This window comes from Crinia signifera, chromosome 3, assembly GCF_055691185.1.
Source record: "Crinia signifera chromosome 3, ASM5569118v1, whole genome shotgun sequence".
Classification (NCBI taxonomy): Eukaryota; Metazoa; Chordata; class Amphibia; order Anura; family Myobatrachidae; genus Crinia; species Crinia signifera.
The window spans coordinates 38,734,025-38,758,048 of record NC_139219.1 but is presented as its reverse complement, the minus strand read 5'-3'; the positions used below and the strand labels follow the sequence as shown (position 1 = coordinate 38,758,048).

General features: G+C 42.6%; 1 protein-coding gene across 3 annotated transcripts in view; it reads left to right on the top strand.

Annotated features, from left to right (window-relative positions):
- Window positions 1-24,024, top strand: part of SYT14 (synaptotagmin 14) — a 165,703-nt gene that overhangs the window by 20,903 nt on the left and 120,776 nt on the right. The gene's annotated exons all lie outside the window — the stretch shown is intronic.

The following is a 24,024-nucleotide window of genomic DNA, read 5'->3' as shown; positions in this document are numbered from 1 at the left end:
TCCTTGGCTGCCTGCCCAGTGCCACACATACACACCGGTTCCAACCTTCTCTCTCCGGGACTGCATTGCTGGCAGTTACCCTGAAGGGGGCCAAGCTGACTTTGGACTGCTCACAGGTTGGTCACTAGTCTCTAATTGAATAGCACCTGGCACTTTTTTTTTTGTATATTAGCTACTATCGATAGGTTAATTTTTATAATTCATTTTCAAATATCCCTATAGATTATTAAAACATGTTGATGATTTGATGCTTTTTATAGTGGGGTGATTTTGCAGGACTTTCTAATAAGTGCACTAAGATTGAAATGAATAGTAAGATGTACCCCATTACTATAAATTTACAAATACAATATGCTGAACCAATAAAATTGAACACATGCGTTAACGACCAAGAAAATGTGTTCAGATTTTTTTGCGTAATGTGTCTGAAATCAAATGATGGATTTTTAGACCTGTGATTTGTGCCAATAGTTATACCCCCCCCCCCCTCCCTTCTTCCTAAATAAATAAAATAAAATTGTACTCGCTTGGCCTGAGCAGACTTAAATGCTACACTTTTTGGGTGAATACAATAAGGTTTTGTATACACCATTTAAGTATTTTCCTGCCCAGTAGACCAAGCAACAAACATGTTTTAAATGAAATTGCACTCTGCAGCTGGCAAAGGCCTATTCTTTGTCCTTAATTATGTATGATGTGCCTGAAGTGCTCCTAGTGCTTGCGAAATGTGTGCTCACATCCCACGCTGTTGTGCTATTCTTTATGCTATGCTTAATGGACTGGACTCTTCTAGCTGCCTTTCAGGCAGTGGTGTTAGGGTTTTTATAAATGCTGAACGCTACATTCTGCTTTGGGTAATGAACCATAGGATTATAAAGATACCTTACGATGCGTTACAAAATATGAAGCATCTCCGTAGCTGACCATCCTTGACCGACCAACCAAATCACAGCTGCTGAGGATGATTAAGATTTATACTTTTTGCAGAACATCTGAAGCCACCATTCTTTTTGATTCTCCATCGAAGATCTTCAGACGCTGGATTATATATGCTAATTCCTCTGGCTTGCTGTTGTTGTGACAATGGATGTCACCATTACTTATTTAAGGAAGATGCTTTTATAAGATAGTACAAAGGAGGCTCTACTTATTAACTACAAAAATAGCGATACTTGTTTTTTTTATGGCTTATAAAAAATTGGATCTGATGCAGAGGGAGTAGAATGCCAGTTTGCAAAGCATATCTTATGTGACATTGCTATAGGTACATGTGCCAATGCTACGATTCTGGCAATTATGCCTGCTTGTGTCTGGAGTGGGAAGAAATGGGTATTTAAACATAGGTTGAGTTCAATAAGGTCGCGCTCATACAACTGCAAACCCAAGCTGTCACAGCACTCACTGGGATCATAAGGATGCTGACCGTACTTGTAGTATTGACATAGACACAGAGCAGAGGGGCGGATCCTAATGTATCAGTGGTCTTCACCAAGGACCGCCACAATTGGATTTGGGCTTTTCTGCAATACGCAGGCTGTGACCCTTTGGCTGGGGTCTGTATACTGTATATAGGGCTTGTGGATAACAGGGGCAGCTGAAGGCAGGTAATACTACTTATACCATTTTCACACAGAAAATGAAATTTACGGTTAAAGTAGTTCCACCCGGGAATTATACACAGGGCATTTTTATTTTTATTGAATTTTTTATTATATTGAGGCATCAAAATACAATTGCACAATGAAGATAAACATAATGGGGGAAATTTACTAAGCTGAATTCGTAGAAAAAAAAACGTATTTTCATAGGAAAATACTATTTTTTTTGGGCGTATTCATATTTTTGGTATTTACTATGCCAAAAATATGAATTTTCGTATTCGTATTGATGGGACATTTGTATTTACAAATAGGAATGAATACACCATCGATAGAATATGACAGAAATCACCATTCAAAAGCATGGTGATTCCTGATTTACTAAGCGGCCGTATTGAAAATACGGCTGCTAATTGGCGTAAAACGGCAGGAAAATACACTTTATTTTCCTGTCGTATTTTGCAGAAGCCTGCACGGATCAGTCCAATCCGTGCAGGCTTCAGTGTAAAAAAAATAGAAAATGATATCAATAAATTTCAAAAACGGCGTGGGGTCCACCTCACAGCCGAAACCAGCACCAGGCTGAAAGAGCCTTGGCTGGTAATAAAAAATCAGGAAACCCAGCAATTGGGGCCAATCAGGAGCCGAATTTTGCTCAGCACAGCACTATTGCACTTTGCTCTATTGCTCTCACTCACCTGTACATGCAAATCTCCCGCCCGTGACGTCATCCATTGCGGACCATCGCCGGCGCACTGTTACCATAGCAATGGAGACTAACAGGAAGTTGCCGCATACAGGGGTGGAAGTGTGTGTCTCCATAGAAACCCGTTGTGTGTATATACTGTATACTGGCTCAATACAAGCATAATGTGCAAGGTTAATAGAGATAAATATATAAAGTGTGAATGGGGGTGACAGCGGGACTACTATTTCTAGCCCCTACTACACATAACTAATTAGGCTCTAATATATATATATAGCTAATATGTGAGAAGCGCCAATCGGTGGAGCCATAGAGCTACCTGTACAGGACACAATATAACAAACAAAAAACACTTCTCGAACCACAGAAAAACAGTGAGAACATATCCAAGGAATTAATTTAAAGGAGTTAATATAAAAGTAAAGCAAACAAAGAAAGGAGACAAAAAAAATAAAAAAAATAGCAGGGATAAACAACAAGAAATATCCAGGGCAATTACATATAAGTCACACATAATTATAGCAAACAAAGTGCATGATACTTATATATAAATATTAAATGGATACCAAGATAGGAGTGCAGCATTAAATAAAACAATGTAAGGATTGGTATTCATTAAGCCCCAAAGGAGTAATGCATTTCAGATAATTGATCCATTGACATTCACGCTGTAATAATAATTTATTCCGGTCTCCTCCCCATCTCAAAGGAGGGACCTGATCGATGGGCATGAAATGAAAGTCACGCATAGTATGTTTAGCAATCACAAAGTGTTTTGCTACTGGTGGTGTGTTACAATTGATAGCACTATGCGCCTTTTTGATGGAGGAGCGATGTAGAGCAATCCACTCTTTCAAATGGCATATCATCCATACCCTCCAACATGACCCATTCCATTCGGTACACAATGCTCTGTTCCTGGACGTCCCTGGTAATGTATGATTGCCAGCACCTGTGTGGAACTAGGTAATTGAAGAGAAGGGTGTTTCAACACAGGTGATGACAATCATACATTATCAGGGACGTCCAGGAACAGAGCATTGTGTACCGAAAGGAATGGGTCATGTTGGAGGGTATGCACCTGTGTTGAACAGGTTAATTGATAAGAAAGGCGTTCCAAAACAGGTGATAGCAATCATAACATAAAAGGGATGTCCAGATGCAGAGCACTGTGTCTAGGGTGGCCAATTCTGGGATTTGGCCCCAAAAACGCTGGGATTTCAATCCCATCCCAGAAATTCGGGATTAGCATACCCTCCAACATGACCCATTCCATTAGGTACAAAATGCTCTGTTTCTGGACTTCCCTGCCAGTGGCAGTTACAGATATGAGCCTGCAGCACAGTCCAATATTCAAAAAGGGGAGTCACACCTACTGCCACCCCAAACATCACTGACAGTTGATGTGACCCCCCCCCCCTCTTTGAATATTGGGCTGTGCTGGATTATATCAACGAACACATGATGACATAGTCTGTCAATAGAGATGTCTTTATTTTTTAATGTAAACATTTATTTATCGATACAATACAATCCTTGCACATAATGCTGACATCCAAATAACTGATATTATGGGTACTGAATGATAAAGTAAACCTGATAGTGGTATCCAGAAGATTGAGGATGTCAATGAACTCGGTCAAGAGCTGTGATCCCCCAGTCCACACGAAAAAAATATAGTCAAAATACCGAACATAAAAGTTAATACATTTAGAAAAAATGGGTTGTGACATAACAAAAGGGTTTTTGTGAGAATAGGTCTGTTATTTTAATCTCAATCTGCTGCAGTCACAACAAGGGATACTCAGCCCTTGATACAAAACAATAGAAACACAGAAATTTGGACTGCGCTGTATTTGAGATTTATAAAAAAATATTTTTATTAAACAAGAAAAAAAAATCATTCTGAAGAATCCGCAGAGACGAGTTGGAGGCAGGGAAACGCGTCATATACCCATAAACTGACCAGTGAGCAACCTGGACATTACCCCAACTATTTCCAGACAAGGCTGCCAAATAGGGAAGTACCTGCAGCCGGGACATACTTGAGGCGTAGAACACACAGGGAGCACTGGACTCTGCATAGGACCTTTGCTGTGGTCTTAATAAAAGCAAGGAACTTCAAAGGCTATGGATGGACATTAATTCAAGTTTATACCATAAATAACAACGTTCTGCAATAACCTGTTTATGCTAACCAGTTGTGAGAGGACTGTTGATGCAAAATAACCTCTGTTACTGGATCCGATACGATTTGCCGGCGGTCGGGATCCCGGCGGTCGGAATCCCGACACTGGAATCCCGACCGCCGAAATCCCGACAAGGGGGGGACATGGATCGCCCCCCCTTGCGGGCTCGCTGCGCTCGCCACGCAGCGGGCCCGGTGCCTCGCTACGCTCGGCACTCTATTTTATTCTCCCTCTATGGGTGTCGTGGACACCCACAGAGGGAGAAAGTTTCGGGATTTCGGCGGTCGGGATTCCAGTGTCGGGATTCCGACCGCCGGGATCCCGACCGCCGGCAAATTAACTGCATCCCCTGTTACTAACCCAGTTGTGAGAGAACTGTTGCTTTGCATTAACCCATGCCATATCAGTTAAAGGATTATTTTCCTTATCGCTTGCTTACAAAGTTGATTACAGCTGTATAATATGACTATCAGAAAGTGAAAAGTTTTTTCATTGCATTTTAATTAGTGAATTTTATGTTGTGTACCGGCCGGTTTATATTTATAATATTGTTAAAAAAAAGTTGTTATTGCTTAATAAAAATATTTTTCATGTGACAAAATGGGTGAGATTTAATAGAATAAGAGATTGAGAAAGTGAGAGATTTGGGAAGAAATCTCCAGTTTTTTTAAAGCGGCAATCATTTACACTGCAAGACCAGTTTGATTTTGAAGTGTAAATGATGCCGCTTTAAAAAAACTGGACATTTCTTCCCAAATCTCTCACTTTCTCAATCTCTCATCCTATTAAATCTCACCCTATGTGTTGTTTTCTCATACATACTTATAAATAAATTTGCATAAGAGGGTTTGCATGTTTGAACCCATGGCGGTCCCTCTTAACTGTAAATAAAAAGAATTTTGAATAAAAAAATAATTATTTTTCAACACAATATCCATGAGTAATAAAAGATATTCAACAGGTGGATCTGAGTAGTATGGACACGAGGCAATCAAAGCTCGGACCGAGTCAATGCCACCCTCATGAGCAATATTGGTGTAAAGGCTAGTAATGTCTAAGGTTACTAGCCTTTCTTTGGTTGCTTTACTTTCATATTAACTCCTTTATACCTATTCCTTGAAAATTATCTCACTGTTTTCTGTGATTCTAGAAGTGTTTTTTGTTTGTTATATTGTGTCCTGTACAGGTAGCTCTATGACTCCACCGATCGGCACTTTCAACATATTATATATATATATATATATACTAGAGCCTAATTAGTTATGTGTAGTATGGGGCTAGAAATAGTTGTCCCGCTTTCACCCCCATTCACACTTTATATAGTTATCTCTATTAACCTTGCACATTAAGCTTGTATTGAGCCTGTATTTATACAACGGGTTTTGATGAAGACGTGCCTGTATGCGGTGACTTCCTGTTATTCTCCATTGCTATGGTAACAGTGCGCCACCGATGTTCCACAATGGATGACGTCACAGGCGGGAGATTTGCGTGTACAGGTGAGTGAGAGCTATGCTGATAGTCTGTGGTATATATAGAGCTACCTGTTGGACTGTAATCCATGCCCATGATGAAGGTGCATTCTGTTCGACGTTTTGACAGCCGGGATCCCGATATCGGGTAAACGACTGTCGGGAACCCGTCCGACACCCGTTAGAGTGGAGGACTGTAGAGGCAATCACTTTTCAAGGCCTTTAGGGAGCAATACAAAAACTTTCACAGATTTACACATACCTGTATAAACAGAATGTGGTAAGAGTTACGTGCACACTGTTACTAACCCCTAGCGGTATAGTAGAGATATACCCCCTAGCAGTATAGTAGAGATATGCTGAAGCCAACTAAGACGTTATAGTAGTGCCTGACATTCTTAAAGTCTCTGCATACAGTACATCCAAATTGACTGATGCAGTTTGGTTGACATGGGTCCTGATTCACTACCGCTCGCTAAGCAGCGGTCGTTCACTGCTTATCGAGCAGCTTAACGCCGCCCCTGCCCCCAAATCACCTCGGTCACACGCAAGGGGATGTATGAGAACACATCCCCTCACATGCAGCCAAAGGGCAGAGAAATCATTCGATGGTCGCCGACCATCGAATGATTTCAGAAATAAGTCAATCTAAATGAACGTTTATTTCTGTCGGCGTCCACCGAATTGGGGGTGGGTGTTGATGCCATGTGACGTCAGCCGCCTGCCCCCGGCAGGCATCGACCCACCTGAGTTCCCAGGGAAATGCCCAATGTTTTTTATGGGGACGCCCATAAAACACTGGGTGTTACCCTGCTACCGCCCCCCTGCACACCCCCAGGTCTTTCCTCCCCGCAGCGAACGGCCCGGCGACTGTGTAACCCGCCGCAGCCGTTAGCTGCCGGGTGTTTGCACATGCGCAGATATGCGCATGTGTAAACCCTGACAATCGGGGCTCGGGACAAATTCTGGTTGCAACGAACGATCCTGAATCGGCCCCATGGTGTACTCCCTGTGGTCAATGGAAAGATAAAATAAATGTTTGTTACCACCAGTATATTATAGGCATTGCAGTTTGCGGCTCCCCGTGACTTGTCGGGCCAAGTGTTAAACCTTTTGTGTAGGAATTCTTGGCCTCTTCTACTAACTAGAAACTTTTAATAAATGATATAAACAGATTTTTAGCATCAGGAGCAGCTAGCTTTTGTAAACATGTCATTCTAAAATTAATCATAATCACAAGTACAGTACAGCAAGCCATCTGTTGCGGGAAAGTCAGCCTAATAAAGCCACTGTGCGGAGTTGGGTAAAGTCACCGTGCCAGTAAAGTTTCATATAAGACACGAAGATAAAAACTCACTACAGATGGAGAGCTTTAGTATTTTCCTTTTTGATAACCTCCTAATAAATAATATCAATTCAGACATTTATAATTGGAACATTGCATTATCACTTTGTACATCTGTCTTTTAAATACATCATTTAACTTACTCTATATAAAACTTTTATACAGCTGCAGCACTAGTCGGTATGACCCTACCCATGCAATTAATAATGAATATCTGACATTTTTTGAAAGATACAGCTGTTAAGAATCTCTCAATCAAGTTTTTTAAAGAAAATCTCATATTCTCAATAATTCCATTAATAACCAGCTTCTCGAATTAATGTTATACGTTCAAAAGTAAAATATTTTATTAAAATGTATCCAATGTATACATCATGTGCAGGGCCGGATTAACAATGGGCCTGATGGAGCTACAGCTCCAGGCCCACTCTCCAAATATGCCCATTTTGTAGCTGAAGGCTATGGGCTTTCCAACAAGCCCAGTCCCGCGTCGCTAGCCCCCGGGAACCGGAGATACCACCAGGCAAATCTGGAATGTTTTCCCCCATAGGATTACATGGGAGCCGCTAATTCCGACCCCACCCTGTTCCAATGGCTGCCAGTTCCCTCTCCGGCATCACAGAAGCTCGAGGTTGATCTCAGTCAAACCCGAATCGCTAGGCCTTCAGTCTGATACCAGGATGGCCCATATAGTTTCATTGGTTCAAGAGATCTTGTGGGTAAACCGATTTTTTTCATTTCTGAATCGTTTCAAATTGGCGCAAATCGGACCCGTGTATTGGCATCCTAACTCTCTCTGCACATGTTAAATTGCCCCACCTGCAGTGTAGCATGGTTTTGTCCATTTGAGAAAGATTTTGCATATACCAGTCGTTCCCAAACTTTTTTGAATCACGGCGCCCTAGAGCATCAAAATATTTTCAAGGCACCCCTAGGCCAAATGCGTCTTATCGAGAAATTCCAAAAATAAAAAAAATATTACATTAAATACATTGTGTTTATAGGTCACAGTTATCTGGTGAGGGACAGGATTTGCTTCTATTTGTCCACATATATTATGATTGGCAGCCACAAGCACTGGTTTTGCCTGGTACATTGACCATAAATAATATAAACTGATCTTGGTCCACCAACCCAAGGCACCCCTGCAAGTGTCCTGAGGCACCCCAGGGTGCCTAGGCACACAGTTTGGGAACCCCTGGCATATACAATCAACTCTTAATCAGGCTCTTGGTTTCCTGTTGGTTCATTCCAGTCACAACTGCATGTACAGTATAATACAGTGTACAGTACTGTGGTTTGGGCATTGAATATCCCATAAAGCAGGGGTGGCCAAACTGGTCCTCGAGATCTACCAACGGTCCATGTTTTACAGATCACCTAGCTGCTGCACAGCTGTAGTCATTACTAACTGTCACATTTTAAAACATGCTGCATTCATTCCTACTATAGATCCACAGGTTGCCTGGAAAACATGCACCGTTGGTAGATCTTGAGGACAGGTTTGGCCACCCCTGCCATAAAGTGTTATGGGAAATCTCTAACCGTTGCATCTATAATGATTGAAGTATGTTCTATTGCTATACAGCACCAGTGTAACAATACTAGATTGCTTCTTGGCATGCAAGCTTGCTAGCTGTCTGGTAGAAGATAGTAAACAGGATGGACTGTAGAAAACGCTACTTTAGGTAATTACATTAGAAGCGGGAAGGATACTTACAGTTTCAGATGACTGTAGCTTGCACTGTCAAGTTACATTTTTGTATCAAGTGTTTTATACCTGAAGCACACAATGTCTTGGTAACACCCAGCTCTATAAAACATACTGTATATTGTAATTGGGAAGCTGTGTAATTAGTGGCATTTTTTCAACAGTAAATGTAAAATCTTTATAATTACCTTTCTGGAAATTGTTTAGCATGATACTTTTAATTTGAATATTTTTTTTTCTCCATGATGCATTGGGAATTTCCTTTTTCATTTAGGATCTGATTCAGAGGTGGATGGAGGTGCCCTCCTGCTGCAGCTCTCATCCACTCAACCATTGCACAGTCATCGGCCGTACCATCGGACATTAGAGCAACCCAATGGTTGCTCAGTATGGCCAAGGTACATGACTGCTGATGCCAGTGGAACCATGTATTTCAGCACAGTCCCTGACACCGCCACGCCCCAGGCACATCCGCTGCCCTTCATGCACTGCCTAGTAAAACCTTTGAAAAATAAATGTAAATTTAAGATTCATTCTTTGGCTGTAGCCATCATGACTCTGATACTTGAGCAGATTTCACCCATTGGGAATTTGCGTCCAATGTTCGAAATCCATCCCTCAACTGACTTCCAGTGTACTTGATGTATCATTGATCACAATGGTCTTGCGATCATTTTCCCCTGCTATCAGCATCTTAGCAGATGACCTGTATAATCCTCGGTACTTGTTTCCTAGCACGGCCACAACGATCATGATCGTGGGCATCTTGAGGAAAAATCGGGGGCATCGCGGCCATCGCAAGCACTAAAAAATCGGGTGCGATGGTCGCGACGCGATGCCCGCGATTTCCCCATAGGGAACAATGTTAAATGCCTCATTTTAGCCGCGATGCCCCCGATTTCCCATAGGAAACAATGTTAAATGGGTCAATTTACCCAAATCATCATAGGGAACAATGTTAAATGGGCCATAAACCCCCCAAAACACCCCTGAACAGTGAAATGTCCCCCCAAAAGTATTTTACGCCACCCCACGATCAACGCGAACCCGAAGCGTGGCGAGCGCAGCGAGCCCGCGAGGGGCGGCGGTACGCGTCCTCCGACCTTTTCATACCCCCACTATCCACGTCGGCGTGGAGTTGAGAATAGAATAGTGTGGCGAGCGCAGCGAGCCCCCGAGCCCGAAGCGTGGCGAGCGCAGCGAGGGGACGCGGATACCTGTGAAGCCCGCGAAGGGACGCGTTTACCTGTGAAGGTATCCGCGTCCCCTCGCGGGGCTCGCTGCACTCGCCACGCTTCGGGCTCGGTGGCTCGCTGCGCTCGCCACACTATTCTATTCTCAACTCCACGCCGACGTGGATAGTGGGGGTATGAAAAGGTCGGAGGACGCGTACCGCCGCCCCTCGCGGGCTCGCCACGCTTCGGGTTCGCGTTGATCGTGGGGTGGCGTAAACTACTTTTGAGGGGACATTTCACTGTTCTTGGGTGTTTTTGGGGCTTTCTGGCCCATTTACCATTGTTCCCTATGATGATTTGGTGAAATTGAGGTATTTAACATTGTTCCCTATGAGAAATCGGGGGCATCGCGGGTACATTGAGCCATTTAACATTGTTTCCTATGGGGAAATCGTGGGCATCGCGTCTGGACCATTTAAGCCTTTTTTAGCCGCATACGACGCGACCGACTCGATTTTGACTTTTTTCAATGCATTTCAATGGGAAAATCGGGGGCATCGCGTCGGTCGCGTCGTATACCACTAAAAATGACACCTGATGCCCGCGATTGTGGCCGTGCTAGGAAACAAGTACCTAATCCTCTTCTTGTTGCAATATCTCTTCCAATGTAGAGTTCTTATGATGATGCAGTTAGTTCTGTGTATGTCCAGTTAGGTGACCAGTGCATGTAAGCGCTTTCATGTAATTTAAATAAAGTTTGCTATACCCATTGAAGTGTTCCACCTTGCTACTTTTAATCAGGGTAGAGGAAACCCTCAATAGGAAACCGTCAGTGATTTGAACCATTAAAATACATCTCTACTGTGGGACAGCAGACCGTAGTGGTCCAATCATGGATGGGGGCAGGTCTGATAGATGCAAGTGGGTTGGGCTAATTGTTGTGCACCGGGGCAGGGCTGCTGCTTTGATGGTGAAAAACAATAGGACATCTGCCACAAATATCAAAATCATCATGTATTGGTGGCATTCCATGACTGATATCCATCGATGGTTGATGGCCATCTGTAACTACTATCTGTAGCAATTCTAAGTACTGTTAACAATGGTTGACCGATCATGTATACTTTCCTGGCTGCTCAATTCTCATAGTAATTAAATATGCTTCACATACAGATGTATTTCCTGCAGGGGCATACCTTGTATAGCTCCCTGTCTATTGTGAATATTTCAGTCAGAATTCCCAATACTCTGACTGTGTAATGGTTGGGCACACAGTACATGTCATGCACTCATGGTAACTGCAACCATTCTACAGCCATCTTCTAGTTTGCACCAATCGACATTGCTCATAGCATCTTACCATCTGATGTGCCCAGCGCTATGTATGATGTGAGGTGACATTTTCCTCACAATATATTTTGTCATTGTATCGTGGATAGCATAGTGTGTACGCTGCTAAATCATCTTGTCTTTCAAGTACGTACCAGGCTTCAGTGTAGTTTTGAGTGTATAAAAGAACACGTGTGTGCTTCCATTCACCTCCATCCATGCAAAAGACTAGGAGGATGAAAGAAAAGTGGGAGATTAATGAGAAAAGGTTGGCACATGGAGGGGTGTGGGCAGATGGGAGGATGGGAATCAGGTGCTTATATTAGGGTGCTGCTTGCATGTAATTGCTAAGCAGTAAATATAGTTGGGGAAATTTAATAGGATGAGAGATTCAGAAAGTGAGAGATTTGGTAAGAAATCTCCATTTTTTTTTTTTTTTTAAAGCGGCAATCATTTACACTGCAAACCCAGTTTGATTTTGAAGTGTAAATGATTGCCGCTTTAAAAAAACTGGAGACTTCTTACCAAATCTCTCACTTTCTGAATCTCTCATCCTATTAAATCTCAGCCAATGTGTTTGGAAAGATCGATCAAGTGCAGCCCACTGAGGAAACGGTCAAAATGTTTTTATTGGTGCAACTTTAAAATATTCAGTAATAAATGTAGACAAAAAATGTAACCATTTGGAAAGTGTAGAAAATGTCATAGAACTTTTTCACGTTACAGTTAAGGGGATACAGTCATATTGTCTACAGAATTTAGGTCTACAAGCATTAGGTCTACACCACTAGGTCGACCTGCATTTAGGTAGACATGCATTTAGGTCGACATGACTTAGGTCGACAGGGTCATTAGGTCGACAGGGTCATTAGGTCGACTTTTATAAGGTCAACGGGGTCATTAGGTCGAGATGGGGAAGGTCGACAGGCAAAAGGTCGACATGGGGTCATTTCACTGTTTTATGAGTCGGCATGTGCCGACAGGCGGTATTTCATGCCCTACCATCCACTAGGGCGTGGTGAGAGAGCCTTGTGAGGGGACGCGGTGCTATGTTGACTGTGTCGACGCTTGAAAAAATGAATTTTAAGAAAAAAAACAAAAAAACAAAACCATGTTGACGTTTTCACTGTCGACCTAATGACCCTGTCGACCTTATACCTGTCGACCTAATGACCCTGTCGACCTTATGACCCTGTCGACCTAACACATGTCGACATAATTACCCTGTCGACCTAACATGTCGACATTCAGTCAGGTCGACCTAAATGCAAGTCGACCTAATGCTTGTAGACCTAAATGCAGTCTGACGAATGATCCCATTCCCAGTTAAGTAGGCTCATTTTAAGGATTACTAAGTGTTCTTGGACATATCTGGAACTATTTAAATGAACTATAATGCTAAGAAGCCATTATCATAATATGTCCTTTACATTGTCATTCATTACTATAGGGTGGCTATGTCACCCCAACCACTAGAGGCGCTATCTTGCATTGTGGCTACATTTGCTGGCTCATTGGCACTTGGTATATAAAATATCTCAGTGAGGGTAAATCTATCATTTCTTTGTGACCATATCCTCACTATAGGGAAGCCTTATGAAATATAACAGGTCTGTTTGTCATGTGTAGTGCATGATAAATGCTTTCTGGGTACCTATGTAATATCATGGCTCCCGGTTTTCTTATGAGACCGTGTCCCCTCGCGGGGCTCGCTGCGCTCGCCACGCTTCGGGCACGGTGGCTCGCTGCGCTCGCCACACTATATAAAATCAACTCCATGCGTAGTTGGATAGTAGGGGTATGAAAAAATGGGGTGCATTTAACATGGGAGCCCAGATAATACATAAGTACCGCTTTCTGTCTCTGGTTCATTGGGTTAGGAGTGAGTTAATAAATGGTGCATGAACTTGCAATGCCAAGCACAATGGGGATATATCTAACACAGTAGGAAGTCAAGGTAAGTTCATAAATATCATTTCCTTTTCAAGTGATCCCTTTTATATGATTATACTTGCAAACCCGCTCAATTCATTTTATCTCCCTCTATATGATATTCTTTCTCCAGCCATTGTCCGAGGCCTAACCACAGCCATTATGAATTAAGTAAACACAAGCTTATATTGAAAGTTTTCTACTGCATGAAAAGGGATGATCCCGTTACACCTGACCTGCTGAGTTGTATTCTAGATTAAAGCTTGCACTCATAAGACATGCTTTATAGTGCTCAGGTTTTGACAAGCATTGCCTTGTTAAAACCCACCGGAATTTATTGTGTGAATGGAGAGGTATATTCCCTATATGCATTCATGTCTTATCTGTTGAGGTCACCTACTTTTTTAGTGCTTCAAAGCTTTGCACAATATGCACGCCGCTCTACCAATATAATGGTCATTTGAAGTGTATGTCTTGCCTAACCGGCACAGGCAAAGCAAATATTATTTGTAGCCGCACTCATCAATGCCGTGATATGGCAGCTCATACTGTATGTCGCAGTATGAGCTGCCATATCACAAGTGTCGCCATGTCAGTCCCCACAGATGTTGCACGTAGTGAATGGTGCAGCAATGGTGAGTGCAGATACATTTGTATCCTCAGTTATTTTTCTTTATTTCTAGAACACCACCATGTGAAATAGTTCACTGGAGAAGTAGGTGGGATCCAGTAGGTCTTCTCTCCCTGGAGTCCTGGCGAACGCTGGACACTGTGTGGCAGTACAGTAATACAATACAGTTTACGAAAAACTTGCCACGCTGTATTTACTTACACCGTATTGAAATACACTAGTATTGTTTCCAGTTTATGGACTAGGCAGCCACCTGGCGGTTGTTGGGATCAAAGGAGCGAACCGCACAGTGAGCAGGGTCCAGCCAAACAATTATTCGCACTGCGGCAAGAATACGGCAAAATTATATGTACAGGATATGTAGGAAATCTAGTTATAGCGTTGGCGTCCATGTAATAATGGAGGCAGAGGAATTAGTGATGCTGGAAATTATGACCTTCACATCCTTGAGAATGTCAGAGGATATAGCAGGAAACATGAATGATGGGGTAGAGGGTACTCTGAGCAGTGGGTATGAGTTGCAAGTGCAGCAGGAAGCACTTTATTCTTTCAAAGAGAGATACGGTATTAGTGTTGAACTTAGATTAATGGTGAATAAATGCATTAAGGGCTTACAGTATCTACAGTTATAATTATAATGGCAGTTAGAAATGGTGTTGACCCTGTAATGCCCATTTCCAGCAACACAAACGGGTAAATACAAATGGTGTCCTCTTAAGTAGGGCTGCAAGCGGCCATTGAAGTATTTAATGATACATAGTGCCCCAAGTTGTGATTGTGTCATCTTTATGTTTATGGACTTTTTCTGTCTTTCCTAGGATAAACACCGGAGGGGGTATTCAATGTGGCCGATCCGTGGTAAAACGGTGAAATAGCGGCCATTTTCACAAAGAATAATTGGAATTTGCATTCCATCTGTTCAATGTTTTTCTATTTTTTTCGGAGTTTTGGAAACAATCCAAAATTCAAACATTTTGCGCCGGTTTCCACAAAAGCAGGTTTTATGTAAAGAGCCAAGGATTGAATACTGAAAACCCATTATTTAAGAAGACCAGAAATAATGGGGAACATTGAATAATCCTCTTAGGGATAATAATGTTCACTCCTTCACCGAGCAGGCATCCCCCCATTATTGTGCAAGCATCCCCCCCTCACTCCATCATGGAGCAGGCATTTCCCCCCACCCCCTCCCCATCACTAAGCAGGTAACTTCCAATAACATACGGCAGGGTGAGGGTGGCAACGGCAGGAGGGCACCTGGAAGAGCTGACACCCCACTCTCAGTAGAGGTGAGTGGCATGTCAACGCAGCGTGTGTGTGTGAGGGGGAACAGCTGGAACAGCTGACAGACGCTCTCTTTAGAGGAGGTTAATGGCCTGTCTGCCCGGTGGGGTGGGATGTGACTGGAAGAGCTTACACACTGCTCTCAGTTAAGCAGCGTGTCAGCTCTCACAGCTGCCCCCTGCCACACTGACAGGCCGCTCAGCGCTGGCCTCCTCTGATGAGATCAGCTGTCAGCACAGCTCTGAAAGCTGCATCGCACCCCTCTGCCTCTCACAGCCTATCAGTGGTGGCATAAGGGCACAGAATAGGGACAGGCTGGGATAATGAGTATAAAAAACCTGGCAGGGCGCCACACCCTGCAAAATACACCTAGTGGTATAACTCCACCCTGTCAATGAGTATGTACCCCCCATGGCAACCAGCATGTAACTCCCCCTGGAAACGAGCATGAAACTACTGGCAATGAGCAAGATATTCCAGGCAAGATGTAACCCCTGGCAACAAGCATGTAGGTAAAAGATTTCTGTAACATTATGGCTAGATCTTCAGGGTTATATTTCAAGTCACTTAAATATAGACTTTGTAATAGATAAAAAATGGGCATTTTGGGGTATTTACTCCAAAGAAATATGAACAGGATACCTAGAGGTGCCCGCACAATATTATCACAGTGGATAACTCCCCACCCTATTCCATTGTCCTTTATACATACTAGAGTCACATTCCTGTTTTCTATGGATTGGGTAGAGGCTTCAATATGTAAAGAGAAATGCACAGGCAAGTTTGGCTCCCATATACTGTATACAGCATCTGTCTGTAGTTCTAAAAGAGACATTGTGGAATAGCTTTCCCAACACCTCCTGGTATGATCTGGAGATGGTCAGCAATGGCCCTCCTGTTTGAATAACACATTGGGCCTTATTCAGATCTGATTGCAGTACAAATTTGGGTTTGGAAAATGGGCAAATCCATGTGCACTGCATTTGGGGCAGATGTAACATGTGCAGAGAGAGTTAAATTTGGGTGGGGTGTGTTGAAACTGAAATCTATATTGCAGTGTAGAAATAATGCAGCCAGTTTACCCGGCACAGAAACAAAATAACTCACCCAAATCTAACTCTCTCTGCACATGTTACATCTGCCCCACCTGCAGTGCACATAGTTTGGCCCATTTTCCCAACAAATTTGTACTGCGATCAGATCTGATTAAAGGCCTTTGTTAGATCCCCTCACCTTTATTGCATATGATACAATATTCAACAATTGTATTTTATTGTATCTTTTCGTCCATTTTATCTTATTATTTATAGGATAATCATACAGCAGTTTTTGTTTCGTGTGTAAGAATACCTGGCATATTTAACAAACTATATTATTCTGCGCATGTCATCTATTTTTATGTGTCTGTTATGTGATTACCTGAATACGGTGAAGAGATTATTTTTTCTGTTTTCTATTTTTCCTGTCAAATATATATATAAAAAAAAGCCTTTTCTTTTAAGGGTAAGGAATTTTTTCCCCTCTATTCCGAGCACATGCCCATGTGTCCCGAGTATTGTCGTATGATATACTTATATATGTATATATACACGTTAAGCATGTCTCATCTTGATTGACTCTTTTTCCATTCCTAATTTCGCTAATCTATCCTTGTAGTTTAAAGACTCCATCCTATTCTATTAACTTTGTTGACGTTCTCTGAACTTTTTCCAGTTTTTTTTTTGTAGTGTGAAGCCCAGAATTCAATTCCAAATTCCAGATGCAGTCTAACCAGTGCCTTGTAGAGTGGAATGATTAAATTTTTCGTATCTAGTTTCCATACCCCTTTTAATGTGTAAGGGGCATTACAGTTTGTGTAGCATAATGTGCAATGGGCATTTTGGTTTGTGTGGCATATTGTGTATGGAGGCCTTACAGTGCATGGCATAATGTGGTGTGTTGCGTAATGTGTAAGGGGTATTAGTATATGAAGCAAAAATGGCTAAGGGGGAGGGGCAAAACATACTGTTGATCCACGCGCCATTTCACCTAGCCACACCTGCTTTTACCTCTTCGTCAAATCCTTGGCTATCAACTTGGATGGTCCATGTCTACTTTGCATCTCTAAACTTGGACATGGTTCGGTAGTCTTTGAGAAGGCCATAAAACACAGAGACTTTGGGAAGGCCATACGACAAAAAGGGCACTATAATTGTCATATACTTTTATACACAATCAATGGCTCTGGAGTCAGTGTTTTGTCTATACAGTCGGCACTATATGTTATCTTGGTTCTCTCGTTTTTTGAGTATAATAAAATCTAATATTTTCGTTTGCTGTCACTTTCACTGGACTATGGAGTCTTATTATGTATTGTAATATTTATAGTAGTATTAGTATAGTAGTAAAGTATAGTAGTAGTATATAGTATTTATTTTTTGTAATAAACACCATTTAAGTTATATTAATTACTTTTAGACAGTAAAGAAAGAACAAAGCTTAGGCTAGAGGTGGATGTTCCCATTTCCTGGGGCAACTTGACCCAACTTGCTGTATTTAAAAGAAAGAAGACAATCGTGCGTTATTTTGCATTGGCAGCATGGATAGCATACTCTATTACCCTTGTAAAATATACAAAGCTGGCAAGCCAAACTGCTAGGAACTACAGCCCAGACAAATGAGGAGCAGGCTGCATGTAATGCTCTCACGTGACGTCCTTGTTTGTACATCGGCCAGATAGTATTACAGCAATTAAATCAATAATTAAAGATTCATTGACATATAGACAGGTAGCCATATGGTCTTAAGCCACAAAGGATCGTTTGGTAGTAAGCTTAGTTGTGGGATACCTCCCAATATGTTCTGGTGGCTGCGGATCTGTCCTGGATTCTGGTTCTATGATGACATTGCTGGACATTAATCGGAAGCTTTTCTTACAAGTTGATGATTTTGCAGAAACATTATATCAAGGTACGGAGCTTCACAGGTAAGGGAAGGTTGTACAGCTCAAGGTTAGGTGTTTAGTGACACGTGCTGTATAGTCATTACTGTATTACCAATATAAACGGGTTACGTGCATTTGTGTATAGTTAATAATGATTAATCTGTAAATTGTATTGTTAAAGAAGTTGGTTTCCAATGAGCGATTTTACTTTGTTGTAGCTTTTTAAAATATTTAGACTGTTAGTAATCACGTAGCTGAAACTGTTATACTGTATGAACCGATTCTCATTCTATTACAGGTTACTGTAGAAATAGGTTTGTAGCATTTTCTGGTGTATGAGAATCCGTGGTTATCAAATGAATTTTATTAGGACAAGAACTGTGTTATTCCAATACAATCTATATATTACATGTCTAGTAAAACATGTTTAGTTGACATCTGACCAAAATTTGCAGGTTTATCTCAAGTTTTAAATATAATTCTAACATACGTTTCTTGTACTGGTGTATTTATTGTTTCCGTTACTAATCATTGAGAGATCCAAGGTCATCTGCAGATTCAGAATACCATAGTATAGGACATTATTTGCAAATATTGGAAGTTTTAACAATTTTGTTGCAAGTAACATGTGTTATTTGCAATAATAGAAAATTAATATCATATAGAGAATAATGCTATATTTAAATTATAAGTCTTTTAGAAGTCTCCAAACAGTTATACGGCATTAATAAATAACAAGACTACAAGTTATGTACAGAACCTAATATTCAAATATATATTCTTATATTATTATAATTAGGATTATTTCTTATATACTGTATGCATAACAAAAACAGCTATTGTATACACTTCTCCATAAAACAAAGAGTATATTAGTGGTCCATGAAGAGATCTCGTAACAAAATCATACAAATCATCCACATACAGTAGGACCCTTACTGAGCATGTATACTGTATCTGTATGGATCCTGTTTGCAGCATAGCTACATTAGTCTATAGTGGTTTGAGTGGAAGTGTATAATGTATCAGTGCATTGCATAACAATGTATGTGCATTACAAGTACTAGCGCAGTGTTGTAGTTAGTAACCAGTATGAAGCTCAGCCAATTTTTTGAATAAAACGTGGAAAATGTATCATGTTAATTTGTTGCTTCACTTGGTTATGTTTTTGCTGCCGTTACCAATAGTAGTGATAATCATCATATAAAATAATGGAACAAAATGAAATCGTAAACACTTTTTCAGCATTTTGCATGTTAGAATTTAATGTGCTTTCTTGGAAATTAATATTGTATGTTACTTGCTATTTGAATTCAGGACTTTGACATAAATGTAATATTTATGTTGATGTTCTGACGTGCGATGTACTCAAGTTTTATGTAACACTGTCTCTTTGTGGTTTTTTAAATAGCCAATATATACTGTACCTTCTAAAGTTTTGACCAAGAAAGGTCTGCTACAGTACTTAAGCTCCTCTAAATTGAGACAAATAGGTTATCTCCTTGCCATATATCACTGGAGGGAAAACAAATATGGCTGCCAGTTCCTCAGACTCTGGTTTATACAACTGTGAGGGGGTAGGCTGTAATAGTGCAGAAAGAGCTCAGGAATAACAATCCCTCTCTGCTTACCATATAAGGGTGCATTCACTGTCAGGCGGAGGCAGGTATATTCTGCTCGTTTGCGGATTTATATCAGCTTGTCGTTTGACATTCAACTTATTCAGAATGCTTTCCTAGCGGAAAGCATCCCGGCGGAGTATCAAACAGGCGTACATTCTGTCTGACAGCCCCCTGCCCACCGCCTGGCACTCAGCAGTAGTCAGAGCGGGGACCCAACTGCAGTGAATATTAATGAGCGGGTCCCCGATCTATCGATGCTGGGGACAGCAGCATAAGCAATGAGCGGGCACCCACTCATTAATATTGACTGCAAGCTTTGTCCCCGCTCATTACTTATGCGGCTGTCAACGCTGCTATCCCCAGTTGTGCTGAAGCGGGGACCAGGGATCCTGAGAGGCACTCCTCTCCCCTCGCTTCATGCTGAAACCTGCACCTTTTAAAGTGGCAGCCAGGCAGCGGATACAGCCGACCTCCCTCTTCCCCCCGACAACCTCCCCCGCCCTGCCGGAAGTGCAGGAGTGAGAGGCAGGAGGAGGAGGAAGGTTCAGGGCACGTGAGGACAGATGATGGACACTGGATAGAGGAGCTAACAGATGGGGTGAGGTTAGAGGTCACCTACTGTACATGCTACAGCAGCCAGCTTTCCTGTACACTGACTTAGGGATGGCCATCAGTGCAGTCGCCATCGATGGTGAATCTGCAACCAGCCATCGGTCATAAACTTTCTGATGGATAACCATTATATGCATATAGGGACCAATATCAAGGTCAGTGTGGCTCCATAGTTTTTCTCTGAGAAAACACTTGATATTGGTTATCACTTTTCAAGACTGCGCCCTTTAGATCACACTCATTTTCTGTGTAATACATCACCGCAGTGAAGACTGCGTTTGGTCACAGTCATATTCCCCTATACAAAAACTTTTGTCTCTTATGTACACACCTTATATCATCATTTGTAACTAAATATGTCCAACACACTGTAAAAGTAGCCTGGGGCTATATGTCTGTATTTGCCCTACAGGCTGATATTAGCTAGTCTGCCCCTGCAGATGGAAGCAGCTGTTAGGAGGATAAGTTCTAGGAAGTTGGGTCAAGAGACGGCAGAATCAAGTCTTGACATCAGGTGGGGTGTGATGGTCTATACTCCTAATGAGGACTGGCAGTGTCATTGGCAGTTGTAAAGTACTGTATATTGCTTTTGGTGCAGGCACAGTGGACATTGAGCTACTTTGATCAGGGGACTATATAACATACTAGGTGATTCATCGCGCCCTACGGCCGCTCTTCACACCATCGTAAGGGGCTATGTCCCATTAAAGTTAGAAATAAAAATATATGTGTAGGTATACAGTGCAGGCATTGGTAGTATAGTGTTGCAAAGATAGTGTGTGTGGTTTTAGTTTGGTGTTGCCGGGAAGGGGTGTGTTGTGTTGGTGACTTTGGTGGGGTGGTGCAGGATAGCTTGTATTGTATACAGTGCAGGCGTTGGTGGTATAGTGGTGCAAAGAGATTGTGTATGGTATTAGTTTGGGGTGTGGGGTGGGGGGGTCGTGTTGCCGTAAAGGGGTGTGTTGTGTTGGAGATTTTAGTGGGGTGGTGCAGTATAGGTTGGATAGGTATACAGTGCAGGCATTGGTTGTATAGTGGTCTGAATTTGAAAATGGTACCTGGTAGCCATTGGTGGTACAATGAGAGGTGTCCGTGGTCCAGGTGTCTGATGCTGCCGGGTGCGGAGGTAGGAGGTAAATGGGCAGGTGCGGGTGTGAGGGTGCTGGGAGTCCTGGCGGGTGCGGAGGTAGCAGGTGTCGGCCAGTTGCGTGCAGTTGCTGGTGTGAGGGTACTGGGAGTCCTGCTGGGTGTGAAGATAGGAGGCAGCGGGCATTTGTAAGGATCCCAGGAGCTTGATGTTTGCCGATTGTGGGGGGGGGGGGGGTTAGCAGGCATCGGGAGCAGGTATCTTTCGGCCGCAGTGTGCAGAGAGTGCTCTCGTGGAAGTTCCCGAGAGTGTGAGTGTGGCTGGAGGCTGTGTCATGTTGTCCCTGCGAGACTTCCAGGATCGCAGGGACCGGGCAGAGGGATGCCGCTGCCGCTGGCGTGTTATATGTGTGTGGTGGTGGTTTGTAATGTAGTGTGCAGTGTGCAAATATGTGTAGCGGTGGTGAGTGTGTCGCTGGGTAGGCCACATCTGTGTATCTGTGGGCTGTGTGTATAACGCTGGGCGGGGGGGGGCGGAGTTCACTGTCTGACTCCGCCCAGCGTTATACACACTCTCACAGATAGATTGACAGATGTGGCTAAATATATAAGAGATATGTATCGTGTATGTGCAGCTGAGCGGCTGGACACCCTGAAGCAAACTGATAGATAAAATTTAGCTATTGCTCTGATTGGAAACCATTATCACCTGATGCGACTCAACGGACTGATAAAGTTGTGTCTACCGTGACACAAGTTGCAGCAAATTTTATATGACGCCTGTTTTATAAAGATTGTATATTATGACATTAAAGCATCATATACATTTTCTTCCTGTTGAACCTGCAATATTTGAACTTCAATTAATTTATATACTGTAGCTCATATTCTGAGTAAGAAGAATTTAACCACAGGGACACTATTAAGTGATGGAATTTGGGGGATATTTCATGTTTGCTGACAAAGCACATTTGGTTTGTTAATGGACAAAACCATGCTGCACTGCAGGTGGGGCAGATGTAACATGTGCAGAGAGAGTTAAATTTGGGTGAGTTATTTTGTTTCTGTGCAGGGTAAATACTGGCTGCTTTATTTTTACACTGCAATATTGATATCAGTTTCAAGTACACACCCCACCCAAATCTAACTCTCTGCACATGTTACATTTGCCCCACTTGCAGTGCACATTGTTTTGTCCATTAGCAAGCTAAATGTGCTTTGCGAGCCAACCTGAATCAGCCCCTTTATCCCTACATGATGGTTGACATACACTAGTTTTAAATATGATTCACCAGAATACTGACTCACTCTCACTCCTCCGGACTCACCTACCTCCTCATAATTTGGAGAAAGAGATATCAGTGTGCTGTGTGCTGAGCTGAAAGGCTCTGATTGCAGTGCTGAGACTGACAGAATGTAGTCAGCTGCAGCGCTGCCCACTGTAATGTACAGATGGAGCGGGTCTCTTCTTTGCAGGGAATGGTGGAAGATTCGCCATCCGCAATCCCCCGCCAGCCGCCGTAAGGGGACGCGTGCGCACGAGATGCGCGTGCGTTGCCTTACAACGGGGCTCCCCCGGGTCCCCGCCGCCTCGCCGAGGGTCGCCCCGGGTCCCCGCCACCTTGCCGCCCCCCCCCCCCCCTAACCCTGTCCGTCTCCCTGAAGCGGAGACGAACAGGGTTCCCATCCCCCCGCTGATGGGAAACTGAGTCTCACACGCACGCGCGTCTCAGTCAGATGGGGCGCCTCTCCGTCAGATTCTGGCGCTGGTGCAGCGCCAGCAAAAAAGAGACCCGCTCCATCTGTATGTAGCGGCTACATACATTACAGTGAGCATTGCTGCAGCAGGCGGGTGCTGGGTCACGTCACAGCTGTATAGGCGATATGTGCTGAGCACACTCTGCACCAACCTAGTTATGGCCCTTTTTTGGAATATGACTGCATTATATTAATACGCTTGCCCTAATATCATGTATACGTTCTGGGGTTGGGAAGAGGCTAACCAGGGTAAGATTAGCATAGTTTGTCTCTTCTGAAGATGTTAGTACATTCAGGTAGCTATTTTTCTCTTTAAAGTGGTATAAGATGTAAATCTCAGCTGGTGGCAGAACTGTTAAAATTCATATTCATTTATCATCATAGTATCAAAATCACTAAAATGGGATTTATATTCCACAACAGTCCATCATGTGTGCATGTAAGTGCACATCACTGTCATACTCATATTTCTCCTTTCTGTAGCTTACCTGAGTACCAATATAAGGATTCAGCCAAAATTTTAAACAACAGAATTCAAGGGGGCAATTTTTTTTGCGACACCATTAACTCTAGTTACGCCTCTGTAGCAGAGATCATCAAAGGAGGGGCAGAGACTGTGACCGCAGGGACAGTTTGGCTATCTGAGTCCAG